This window comes from Cyanistes caeruleus, chromosome Z, assembly GCF_971803275.1.
Source record: "Cyanistes caeruleus chromosome Z, bCyaCae1.hap1.1, whole genome shotgun sequence".
Classification (NCBI taxonomy): Eukaryota; Metazoa; Chordata; class Aves; order Passeriformes; family Paridae; genus Cyanistes; species Cyanistes caeruleus.
This window is the reverse complement of record NC_141732.1, coordinates 17,232,308-17,246,502: the sequence shown is the minus strand read 5'-3', so window position 1 is coordinate 17,246,502 and position 14,195 is coordinate 17,232,308.

Sequence of the window (14,195 nt, the reverse complement as noted above, 5' to 3'; positions counted from 1 at the left end):
TGGTTTGGTTTTTTTTTTTGGTTTTTTGCTTTGTGTTTTTTTTTCTTTTGTTTTGAACAGAAATTAAGTTGTTGCTGAAAAATGAAACAGGCTGCCATCTCTTATTCTTTTCTGGGCTAAAGTCCAATTTTACACAACAGTTGCAAAGAAAAAGCAAAAACATCACTAGATTCAGCGAGAAATATTATAACAGTATGTAATCTCTGTCAAGATAAAATTGCTTTGTGATTTACATTACAATAAATCCTGACCTTTAAGTGCTGCAGACTAAGCTAATCTGTGAAGTACTTTATTCTATCACTGAATCGACATGTGAAGCTAAAGCAAAGTGACTGTGTTTGTCCCACTGTGGTGCCACTGAAGAGCATGTAGGAAAGCAGATTATAATGCACAGGGCCACGTGCATAGCAGCTGTGATATAACTGAAATGTCTACTGTGGATTAATAGAGTGACTTGATACTGCTGTAGGAAGTAAAAGTTAATGTTTTTATGGATATAGAGCATATACTGTTTAAATTGACATGAATCAGGACATTTAGAATTAAGTTTAAAAATCTGGGCTGATTTTCTAACAATAACTCTCAGATCATTATCTCATCTCTTGCTGCCCTCATTAATTTTATTTTCATTTTTGTTAAGGATAACAACTTTTGTGTTAGCATAGATATTTAAATTTTAATTTACATTTTTTTTGCTTTTGTCTCTCAACATATGTTGTTTGAATTCAGACTTTAGTAGATGTTGTTTAGTGATGTCTGGCACTTCATTTAGTGCTCTTTTCTTTGTTGCAGAGAAAAAAATCCCCAGAATGAATATTTCTTTAAAGTTTAACTTCTTTAAAGTTTCTTTAATCTACCCAGTGGTCGCTACCAGACAACACATAAATTCATCAGATTGTGTAAGTAGGTAACCAAGTAGTTGTTAAAGCAGGAGTTCTTGACACATTATCCCGTAACAAAGCACTAAATTTTATTGTGTCGTGGTTTGCTTGGAGCACTCTAGTGCAATCTACACCTTCTTCATGAGGGAAAGAGGAGGGGCAGACACAGATCTTTGTGGTGCCCTGTGACAAGACTTGAGTAAATGGTGTGAAGTTGTCTCATGACAAGTGACAAGACTTGAGTAAATGGTGTGAAGTTCAAGGTGGATATTAGAAAAAGGTTCTTCACCCAGAGGGCACTGGAACAGACTGCCTGTGGTCTGGGCAGTGGTCACAGCACCAGACCTAACAGAGTTCAAGAAGTGTTTGGACAATGCTCTCAGGCCCATGGTGTGACACGTGGAATGGTGCTGTGCAGGCCCAAGAGTTGGACTTGATGATGGCTCTGTGGGTCTTTTCCAACTCAGGATATTCTGTGGTTTTCTGAAGTGTTGGTAGGAACCTGATACCATGGAAAGAGTTTATCTGGTCATTCTCCAGTCTTTAGGTCACAGCACCAATTTCTATTTTAATTTTATTATATGTAGTATTCTGAAGCCTCTTATGTTGTCTGATAAATGTCAATCAATATACGTCCCTTATTTTGGAGCTTTCAGTTGTTTATCATTCCTTCCATCTTATGAACAGGATGTATATGTATCTATTACATGATATATATATAGTAAATTGTTATGTATATATATATAATACATATTTTTACATGTATATACATATATATGTATATATTTTTGTTGGTTATATATACATTTATTTCTGTACAAATATTCATATATAAATAAAAGATCCATTGGGATTACTCAAGGCTGCCTGTGATAATCCAAGCCTGTATCTGTTAACCTGGGTCAAATCAGGAAGAAAGAGATGAGGCCAATAGGAAACATGCTGAAGATAGAGATGGGCACTGACGTGCAATATTACAAAGAGGAATAAACAGTTAAAAGCTGGAAGGGCAAGTGAAAAGTGTTGTCATGAGAGAAAGAGCTGCAGAAGCTAAATATTCTGAACTATTATCAATGGGAAGCTGTTTGGCAATGTAAGATTTGCAGTTTTGCACTTGCTGTGGTTCTGAACAGAAGTCAAGATTGAAGATTTTCTGGTTATTCTTTTTCCTTAAGACAAGTTTAGAAAATGTCTAAATCAGTTCTTTTACAACAAAACCATTTTCCGGCAATAGTAGCTTTTCAGTTTCATTTTAATTAATTAATATTTTTAACAGAAAGATTTGAAATTGCTAGGCTGAATCAATTTGACAATTTTTTAAAATTAAAATATCTCAATTTGGCACATAAGCAATTTCTTTGGAAGCTTAAGGTATCTCAGCTCAAAAGCAGCTAATATCCATAAAAATGGAAGTTTTAGAAGTTTTGAAAAAGGGAGAATTGAAAAATTTTTCAGATTTCAACTGTTGGTTTGTTCATATTGCTCCTTTGCTCTTGCCTTTGATGGTTTCCACTGAGATTTCACAGGTTTGACTGCCACATTTTTAGGGATACATTTACCTCCAGCAACCTTCTGCCTGCCTGTGGCAGAATCTTTAAGGTCACTTCTAACCCAAATCATTCTATGGTTTTATGATTCTGTGACTGTTCCTGATAACATCCACCTCTGAGGTGGCAGTGGTGATGCCAAGGTGATATATACTTATACTGAAGGACATGTCAAAGAGTGGCACTGGACTCAGATGCTATAGGAATATTGTCTATTACAAACTGTTCAAATATTCTGCTCTGGATGTTTCAAAAAAAAAAAAAAAAAAAAATTCTTCACTGCATGCAGTGAAGAAAGACGTGCAGATATTTCAACTAGATGCTAGAGGTCTTAAAGCCCTCCCTTCTCTGCTCACCAGGGACCAGGTCAGGCAGCAGGCGGGATAGGTATTAGCAGTCAGTTAGGCCAACCTAGGAGTCATCTAACCACAAAACTGGAATAAGAAAGGATGGGATATGGTGCTGTTTCATGCTTTGAGTTGGAAGGGAGCTCCATGCATCAGAAATGCAAAGGCTTAGGGAAAACCCTGTTTTCTTTGGATCTTAACTCATTAGGAGTATTCCATGCAAAAGAAAAAAAGAAAAGATCTTGCGATGGGAAGTTCTGTTGGGTTCGCTTATTCCCCTCCCTTGCCTGTTCTGTACTCATTCATTACTCTTCCATGGTCACTGCATCCAAGTACCTCCAGGTGAAAATCTCCCTCTCTAGGTTTGGCACTCATTTTCCAAGTGAGTTTATTTAGCAGTCTTCTCTCAACCCTTGTCTTCTAAGCAGAATGCACACCATCACATGAAGTGGGCTTGCAAAATAGTTTTCTCAAAATAATATATATCAAAGCCTCTCTGGAAAAATACTCATGCCTGTGCATGAGTATCTCACATGAAGATTTTACAGCAGCTTGTCCTGAGATGTTGTGCTTCTGTTCGATATGACCTTAAATATTTAATCAGGTCTCAAAACACAGAAGTCTATCTATTTACTTGAAGTTGGAGTGGGGGGCTTTCCTCCCCTTCCTGTTAATGTATAGTTTTCACTCTCAATTACACAGCAGCTCTACTTTTTGAAAGATCCTGGATTTTTTAAAAAAACACTTATTTTCAAGCAGAAAAAAAAAAAAAAGCCAAAATGTCAAACACAAAGTGTTCCTTCACATTATTTTAGATTCCTTGGTCACCTTCAAGAGCTAGCTAATGACAGCATGCTGCAGACAGCTGGCCTCCTAAATTACACCATCGACTTCCTGTCTGTTCATGTGGGTATCATTCTTGGACACAACCCCCAAAGTGAGTCATTTCTTACAATAAGAAAAAAGAGTGTGGCTTTGTGAGACAGAGGAACTTTAAGTCCCTTTAAGAAGAGAGCAGTTAATCTCAGTAATCTGTTCACAGGTGAAAGCTATCACTGCAAGGAAAAAGTCTTTTCTAGAGTTTGTGTCTTTTTTTTTATCCTCCCTCCCCAAGTTGTAAATAGAGTTTTGGAGTTTTTTTCCAAGGGAACAAGGTCTTGTCCATGTAGTCATAAGCCTACTCATACCAGTGGTGGTTTGGGAGGGTTTTACACAGTCTGTATTGTGTACTGGCTGTAGCTGTCCTCATGTGTGGTTTAGTGAAGTTCTATCAAAGGCCAGCACTGCAAATGTCCAGTGGGGTTGTAATTTTTTGGCTGCCTCTGTCACAGGCAGTGACACCTTTGGCTTCAAAGGTGGACTTTGAAAGCCCTACAGGTAATGGGGAGCAAATGATTCTTTGGGAGTAAACATAATAAGAATAAAATCCCTGGGACATAAGATGAGGACATGATCAGTAGGGAAGTGCCAGTCTCTCTGCTGAATTTCCTTGCTGTGTTGATATCCCCAGAGGCAGACTAATGATGTCTACACATATGATAAAGGTTTCCCAAAGTACTAAATTTTCTATCTAGCCATTATTGGGTTTGATGATGTTGAAAGCCCAGGTCATTCCTGAAATTGCTCTTTTCACTGGCTCTCTGTGGAAGAATCTGCTCTGCGTGGTATGTGGTGGTCCTTCCTCCCTTCCCACATTTCCAGGCTTGGCCCCAGGCTCTCCACCCCAGGAGTGTCACCCTTGTCTACAGCAGACCACCAACCATGAGATGGCATTCTGGGTGGATGGTTTTTGGTTTCTGTAGGCACTGGAGGAATTGTGTCCATGTGCACTTCAATTTGTTGGGCACGCTTGGCTCCTTCACCCTCTCCTGCTCCTGCAGGGACAAGCTGCTGTCCGGTGATTGCTGGTGCTGTCATGTTGATTACCTACATGGGGTCATGTTCCCTATGAACCTCTGAAATCATGTTCCCTACGACCCCTGTCCCTTTTCCTACATCTTAAAATGTAGGTGAGCATCTGGAATAAGTTTAGAGGTTTCTCATCTAGTTTTTTCTGTGCTTTTTTTTTTTTTTGGCTGAAAGTTGTGCAGCGGTAATAAATCTGAGATCACAGAAGGAATTCACTGCTGAAAAGAATTAATCTTGATATGGTTTAAGCCTTCATGAACCTGTTTCTATAGGTCTCCTCATTGATATTTGAGGATTTTTAAGGATATATCACCAATTTTTTCTCCTGTGAGGATGGAAAACAAAAAGAAACAAAACCAACCATGTGATCATTCAGAAAATAAATGATGTTCATTTCAGAAATAGTATTAATATTTCTGGAATGATTGTAAATAGCTTGAAATAAACTAGCATACACAGCAGAAATTTATAATTGTATCTTCTATTTTATTTAGATTTATAGAATATTAACTGTAAAAAGTCCAATTACAGCAAGAACTGTGTAAAAATATTTTTCATTAGGAAACAATGTACTGGAAATTTATTCTCACTGAGCATTGTGAACATGTTGACCACTCAGTGTAAAACAAAGCAAATACTCAGGTTCTGAAAGGTTGTTTTCTCTCTCTGTGACTTCCTGAATGTTGCTGTAATTGGATTTTTGGATTGGTTTCTGTGGTCTGCAGCTATGCACAGCAGAAGAAATTGCAGGCATCTTCCAAGCTGAGAGAATATTTTTAGATGCTTTGTGGGCTGTGTATCAATTATTTTATAACATAGAGTTAGCAAGGAATGTATGAAATATATTTAGTGCCTTTGGAGAATATTTTAGGAGCATTGATTTTGACACATGGAATATAATTTACAAAGATGTAAGTTACATCATTATAAAATTATATATTGAGTAAATACCACAACAAAAATATAAGCCAACAAAAAAAACTGTGAACAAAATTGCCCTAAGGTATTCACCCTTGAAAAGAGTGGAAGCTTTCACTAAACATCCTTTGCTTTCCTTTCAAAGAAAGCTTTTGGAGGACTACACAACCTGTGATTTCTCTATAAATTATTGTTGTATCAGTGGCTATGTTAATGTCAGTTGCATTGCTAGCTGACTGTTCCTCTAGCCTTAAAATATCTTTCAGACATGTACCAATTTTCTTGGCTCACCCTGTCTCTTGGCTTCCAAAAAAAGGAGGTAGGAGAAGGACCCTGATGAGTTTTTTTTTCACAATTTTTTTTCCTTACAGAAAAAGGTGAGATGTTTTGGAAATACAAGGTTCTACAATTCATTTTGGTTAAAAAAAAAAAGAACCAAAACGGAATTAGTATATGTTTCTTAATATGAATTACTGAGGCATTAAATTCAGGTGTTGATTTCCTAAATGTCATTGCAGACAGTGGGTAGAGAAGAGGGAATTGCCAGCTTTCCTTCTGTTTTACTGGTGACTGGGTACATTGGTTGTGTAAGGGTAGCTATAGCTTTATGCTGGAAGCATTAAAAAAAATAAATTAAACATTCTTCCTACTCACAAAGAATAGCTGGGCAAACTGAGAATGGAAAAACCATCCCCAAATTATACCAGCCTTGAGAGAGGTGCCAGCATGAGAAGCACTGAAGGTGAGCTCTGTGAGGACTGTGAGCTGTGTGAGCTCTGTGAGGACAGAGAATGCAGCTGCATATCTCAAAACACTGTTAAAGAAAGAAGTTCCCAAAGGATAAGCCACTACAAGAGGAACTTGAGACAAGCACAGATTGCAAAACAGGAAGGCTTGAATTCCAGGTCTAATGGAGGTGAAGATTTGGAATTAGTGCACTGGACAAAATTTTACTGCACAGACTGTGGGAACTTAAAATGAGACCTATCAGGACAAAAAATCATATGGCAACAAACTGTGAGAAAGAAAGGAACTGGTTATACAGATGCCAGCCCAAGCTGTGGGAATGGCTTTTTCACCCCTGGATACCCGGGACTTGGCTGTATAAAAATGGTTCCTCCAAAAGAACCACTCCAGGACCCCCACCACCGAAGACTAAGGGTAAAGTGAGATGCTTTGGGAATCCATGGGTAGTGATATCTTTCTACCTACTCACACTCTCTCTCACTCTCCTTCTGTGCCCCTACTTCTCTCCTGTTTCTTTCTGTGTCTCTACTTCACATTTACTGTTATAAAAAAGTCTGTATTATTGACTTTCAGTATGTGGTCTTGCTTGCAACTTAATACAGCCAGAGGCATCTCTTAAAATCATATCGTCATAAACCTGACAAAATATCCAGGAGGTGGTTTCCACAAAGATCTCTCCTGCAGGCTCAGTCCCATTCTATTCAGTGGCATTCAGTATTAAATTTGGACACATTATGGGCAGCAGAAGCCAAGCTGTGGACCCAACAGAATTCCTTGAATATGGGTTCTTATATGGAGGTAAATCAGCCATGTTGTTTTTTTCTCAAAAATAGAAAATAAATATAACTTTGAGTTTATTATAATTATTTAATTTTGAAATCAGTCTGAAAAAGTCATTAAGTTGATGTTTTTCCTCTTTTAAATAAATATGAAGGCCAGTGAGCTTCCCAGGGAGGAGACATTCTTTGCCCACCACCTTTTGTGTGACTTTCACCAGGAGGCCATGCTGATATACTGTCCTAGTTTAGGGCAAATCAGGAAGGAAAACTCCAAATGGGGATCTCCACAGGGAAATGCCCCTCCCCACCAACGGGTCCGGGAAAAGGGAAAAAAAAAAATTCTGTGGAGAGAAGTGGAAAAAGCTGTTTATTTAACAGAAATTGAGTAATATTAAATAATAAAACCTCTCGCTGTTTGATGGGATGGCCAGTCTAGGAAGAAAAGTCCTTTCCATGTGGTGCAGCTCGGCTCACTCAGGTTCTTATCAGTCCCTCCGGCGCTGGAAAATGCCGAGGCCCAGGCCCCGGTGGGCCACAGGCGTGAGCTCCCGGGGTTTGGCTGGGTGTTCAGTCCAGAGCAGGCTTGCACAGATCCAAGAAAATTGGAAAAAAAACAAAGGTCCAGGGAACTCCTCTGCCTCAGCTAGCTAAAACTAACTAAAAGCCAGAGAGAAGCTCTGTCCCGCTGTCTGTCCGTGCTGCAGACACCACAGTCCAGGAGCGGGATGTGTGGGAGTGATGTTTTTCCTTAACACACTGCACGCTTCTTCTTCCCCCTCTCTTGCTCTCAAAGCCAGTCTTAAAGGTGCAGAACTTAATATATAACATAAACCAGACGATTGGGGATACCAGTATCATAAAGTCACCCCAGGACATATACCCAGAAGGATTTCCTGGCTTTCTGAAGCTTGGTCAACCTTTTTTTTTTGACGATAGGTGTAGTGGGGAGGCTCAGTGGTGTTGTACAGCATCATTTCTACCTATAGAAACAAATTTACACCTGTGCTTGCAGATTTAGTGCCTGACTGTGCAGGTGCCTTTTTGCAGAGACCACTGACCCTTTCACTGCCCCTATGCAAACCCTGGGCAGAAACTAATTTTTTCAGTCTTGACTCAGACAATTAAGGTCTAGTAAAAAGGAACGTCTCTGAACTGAAAATTTTCCACCCAGATCTCAGGAGGTTTCTAGTAGTGACTGCCTCTGGTTGGAAACAACTATTCTTAGATACTTTTAAGATTTCTGCTTTCAAAATGAGCCATAACGTTTCACCTGCTAGAACAAAACCAAAAAAATGCTCATAAAAACGTAGCTGTTCTGTCATACCTCACAAAAAGGTATCTGTCAAACCTCAGTGAGTTTCCAGAACGTTATTTCTTCCAACCAGAGCAACTGACCCGTCCCTTTTGATAACCATTGGAGAAGCTGAAAATATCTACTAAAAAGTGACTTCCTTATCCTAAAATATTGCATCTCCCCTATTAAAACCACAGCTAAAAGCAGCCAGGTCTGCCCTCAAGGAAGAGCTTGGTTAAACTTTGCCAGACTCTTGTGCTGCTGCCAAACAATCCCAGCACAGTCCTGTGTTCTGGGCTGAACCTACAGGGACCTCTCTATGGCTAGGAACTGTTTGGAGATTGGGCTCTATAAATCCCGAGGCAAAAACTAAACTGAGAAACGTTTTGCAAGAATATATTTAGTTCTGTGAGGACTCGGAAACCATAATAAGATCATACTATAGAGGCCACATATAAATCACAGAGAGCAGTCTGGTCTTCTCCTGTCCTCCTGTATAAAAAAAATAATAATTATACCTTCTGCTTGCATATCACAAGGCATATATCTCTGATTAATCTAATGAAGCTGCATAACATTTCTCGCTGCCTCTGTACAGGGACACTTTTCAATGGAAATTGTGTAATTTGGTGGATTCTTCCATAATGTGTGCCGATTATCACAAACAGCAGCCAGAGACTTGCCCTTTTTAAAAAAACTTTTAATATTTATTTAATTGTAATAAATTCAAATTACTTATTTAAATGAAACTGACAGCATGTTAAATTGTGAGACACATTTCCTTTTATTTTAGCATAGAGAAGCATTAATGCATACTTTGTTTTCCAGTGGCCTAGAAATAACTGCTAAAGGATCAGTGGCAAGGGAATAAAAATGCAGGGCAATTACTGTAGATTCCTGCTTACTACTTGGCACGAAGATTCAGCTGTTGCTGTGCAGAGGACATAGCAGAAATACACACAAGCATCAGGTGAACTTGCCTAAAAGTAGATCATGCAATCAAGGAGGAGTGTATTTTGAGAAACCTGAATAAAGCATGCATAAAGCCCAGCTTGAGGCAAAAACATTTGCTCGCATCTGTGCCAGTCTAGCAGGACAGTTGACCTGACCTCAGAGACAGTAAAATTTACATTTAAATGCTTAAATACTAGTACTTGAAGGACTTAATTTTTCATATTTTGTCTTCACACTCCTTGAGGATGCTCCAGAGTGAAGAAAAAGAGGAGTGAGGAGCCTGGCCTGCAGGATTTGACCAGACAAGAGATATGCAGCTGCTAGAAAGAGCATTAGCACAGACTATTTAGAAGCTTGCAGAGAGGACAAAGCTCCCTGTGGAGAATTTACAGCTTCTTTGAGTGCCTAAAGGGGGCTCCAGGAGAACAATTATTGTTCAGGTGGTGAGACACTGGCACAGATTGTCCAGAGAAATTGTGGTTGCCCCATCCCTGGAAGTGTTCAGAGCCAGTCTGCACGGGGCTTTGAGCAACCTGATGAAGTGGAAAATGTCCCTATCCATGGAAGAAGGTTGGAATTAGATAACCTTTTAGGTTAATTTCCAAACCAAACCATTTAATTATTCTATATGCATCTCTCCTACAAAGCTGACTTTTTGCACAGATTATTTTGAAATAGATTTAGTAATCTACACTTAGATCTTTCCATTAATCTGCATCTAGTGGAATATCACACAGGCAACAGTTATAGGGACACTTGTCTCCAAAACAGCTTGGTAAGTTTGATTTTCCTTCCTTGGAAACGTTATCACTAATTATTTCTGCTTAATTCTCAGCTAACCTGGCATTATTTCTGTATTCTTTACAGCAGAAATCTGGGCCTTGCTATGAGGCCAAGAACTGAGAAATTTGGACCACACTTTCCTCTTCTTTGTACATTCATGTGTTCTAGGACTTAACTGAGTAGCTAGAAAGGTGAGAGAATGTGAACTTACTAGTTAGCTGCAGGAAAAGTGTCTCTATCAAACCTCCCAGATTCACTCCAGTTTAGGAACAAATGTTTGAGAAGAAAATGAAAATAAATGTAGGAATTCAGGAACTTAGAGGATTTGTCCCCTTCTGGATTACTTCATCAACATATTTTCTTTTGGTGGAAACTTAAAATGGTGAAAATTTAATGTTGACCTTAACTGAAAATTCAGGGTTTAGGAGATGATCCAGTGTTTGGTCTTCCTTCTGTGTTTACCAGTCAAACTGAAGCGTTGTCCTCTTTCTGCCTCTGGTGTGTTTTTGGTACACATTTTCATCAACATCATATTGCAGATGTTGGTGGAAATGTATAGGCTTTGGTAGGCTTTAAAATCCATCTTCAGAAGAAGCATTTCTGAACACGAAAGCTTTAATACATAGGCAAATTTGGGACGGGGAGCAAGCAGGAGATAACAAGAGATTTGTCATGCAGAGTGTATGATGGTTTATTTAGCTGTTCAGTGTCGTGGTAGGATTCTTTGGCATTGAGTTAGATAAATCACAGATAAAATGACAAGTATGAAACAATGCTGAAAAAGATAAATATCATTTATTATCATGAAGACCTGTGTGCTAGTTAATTCCATCAAGATTCACTTATCAGGATGCTAGATGCAATCACTGTCATAAAAGACTTAGTTGGGACGTGACAATATCTCCTGTTGAGACAGAACGGGTACAGCTGTCTTGTCAGCGCTTTCTTGGGGCTACATGTGGAACAATTTTTCTATCAATTCCATGTGACACATTAGCTATGCTGAATTAAAATACTATTACAACCTTAAATGTATTGAAATGTTGAGAAGGGAGCACTGCTTCTGCCTTGTTTATTATTTTGGTCATTAAGAGATAAGAACCAATAGCTGACATTAAACAGTATATCTGTGCGAAGAGATAGATTTATTTGCCAGCACATAAATCTAACATTCAAATTCTTTCTGAAGAAAAGAAGTAGTAGCAGCATCAACAGAGACCTCAGGGTGAGGAGCTCCTCCCAGTGTGGTAAGCAGCTGGATTACACGGTTCTATTTCAAGCAATGTTGGCTGCTAGGACATCTTCCATGTAAATTGCATGGCTCCAGGTGTGACATCAGGTAAGGTGACAGCAGTGGTGCTGTCCCTATGCCCAGCTGTGCTTCCCCAGCTTGTGGTGCCACAGGGTGAGACCTCTCAGTGCACAGAACACTCCACAGCTGGGCACAGGAGCTCAGACACCTCTTGGAGCAGATTTCCCAGCCAGCACAGCTGCTTCAGTCTGCCCACGGCCAGCACAGACTCTGCGGCATCTGCTGCTGTGCTGGTTGTGCTCTGCACAGGTCTTGTGGCTCTCTTATCTCAAGCCAGGGAATTAAATTTAGCAACAAGGTGGACAAGCATTTCCCTTTCTTCAGTAGGCCCAATATTGAGAGTTCTGGGCCATTTCTTTCCTCCTGCATTCAATGGCACAATGATTGTAGCGTGTCCTTTGCAGCTCTGTCCTCATTATTCACCGTATCCCGAATAAGGCCAGCTCAGGCAGGTTCATTTCAGGTCTGGACCAAATATTGCACCACCTGTTGAAAGCACAGCCAGCTTCTTGGCTCCTGGTCTGGAAATTACACGATAAGAGGCACATTCCAAAAATGTCAGTACAAATGAGCAGACCACGTGTTGCATGTTGCTTGTCATGTACTGCATGCATGCCTGGGAGCTCTACTTGTGTGGCTTTGGAAGCAAACATAGGAAAAAAAAACAGTTGAAAAAGGTGAGGTTACTGCTTCCCTGACTGAAAGATGGAAAAAACCAGTTCCACCATTGCCAAAACCATCTGGATTTATTGGCAAAATATAAAGAAAACAGTAAGGGCTTTTCTCTGTGGTTGCCACCAGAAAGATGTGCAATAAAACAAAAAGGTTGCATTGTTCTAACATGACTTGGTTTGGAAGTAGTTCATCTGGTAAGAACTTCTCTTAACACAAGACAGCAGCTACTAACAGTAGAGCCTTCATTTGAGAACCTACTGCATGAAAATTAAAATTGTACATGACACAGATCTACATTGATAAGACAGAGAGAAGGTGGAAACACAAAGAAATTTGTAAATAGTCTGATGTTTCTGAGCAAATTTACCATTTTTAGGGATCTCACTACTATCTCCTATGTAGAACAAGATGCTGTGAGAAAAAGGGGAATAAGTGAAACAAGCAGACAGAAAAAGAATAAAAGACCTTGTCAGACCTCTATGTGCACAATTAAGAGCTCTGATACCATGGATATGATAGACATGAAGGAAATTACCAAAAGTGTAATTTTGTAAAAATAAAAAGCTTACTTTATATGGGAAATACCAAAAAGACCTACTTCAGTTGTTAAAACAAACAAACAAACAAACAAAAAAATCACATCCTTTTCCAAGGGTTTGAAATACCAGTAAAGGAAGAAGAGCTTACAGGTACTGAGGAATTGTGTCCAGGAAGAATGCGCTCTATCATCTTCAGAACTTTTATGAAACTCAATTGTATATGAGCTGAATGAAGGGTTAAAAACACATCGTGGAATATCTTGAGGTTTTTCTAAGCAATGAAAAACAAAAAAAGAAGAATACATTTTTTGTAGTGAGGTTAATGATATGGCTTCATGACCATATGTGCTTTACAAGAGTGGGAGTGCCTCCAATTGGAGGAGAGGTTAAAGATGTCCAGGAGAATAGAAAAAAATTCAGTGATATGGAAATCACTGCTGAAAAATCATCTAATGAATCATGAGCAAAATTTCCTTTTGCTGGTGTTAGAAATGAAGAGGGAATAGTTCTTACTACTACTGGAGGGCATTTTTTAAGAAATGCATGCCAAATATCCTTCACTGCTTGGTGTATCATCAAAATTATGATTTGTGTCTCTGAGGGAAAAGAGCTTACATTCCTTGAATTGGTTTTCAAGATGGGCTTTGTCAAGCATCTTGCTGTTGAGGTGGGTACCAAAAAAACCCAACCCATCCTATTTCTTTGTTTAGCAGTGTCGTGTTTTTAAACCAGTAACTAAAAAAATTACTTATTTCTTGCTGTGAGATATAGATTAGAACAAGAGCAAAACAGGCTTAAAACTTGAATAAAGAAAGTTTATTAACAAACTACAATAATAAGAACACCAGAAATTTTCTGGAATAAACTTCCAGAAAAAACCTTTTTTATCTCTTATCTACCTACTATTCCCTTGTTCACATGATGACAGAGACAAAAACTTTGGAACTTTGGTGGTTAAAACAGTCCCAGTTCCTGGTACAGTCTTTTCACCAGTCTTTGTAGAGAAACATTAGTCTCTTTCTGTTAACTTATGGAGCTTCTCACAAGAAAACTACTTCTGTTATAGTTTCTTATTGCCCTGATGTCAGCTGCCCAGAACTGCTGTTATCAGAGCTCACTCCTCCCATTTCACATCACTCTGAGGTGTGTGTGGGCCATGAGCCTAGGGATGGCATTTTAAGGATGAGTTATTCAAAGGCAAAAGTCTTCCTCATCTGTCTCTGTGAGCTTCACCAGAACACAGTTTTCTCATTGCCCCCCCAGCACTTCACTGTATCACAATTACTCTACTTTTTACTCAAAATTTACACTTTGAACACTTTATTCCTCCCTACATAGTTTATCATGAATTAAAGGAGTTCTTTTCAGGACTTCATTGTCCATCTCCATAGTTTTAACAGAAAGATATTTCAGCTTAATTAAAGCATCTCCTTATTCTGTACCTTTTCTGAAGCTTCTTTTCTTTCCTGTCACTGGTAGTTTATGAAGTCTCTTTTCATGTTGATCTCTCT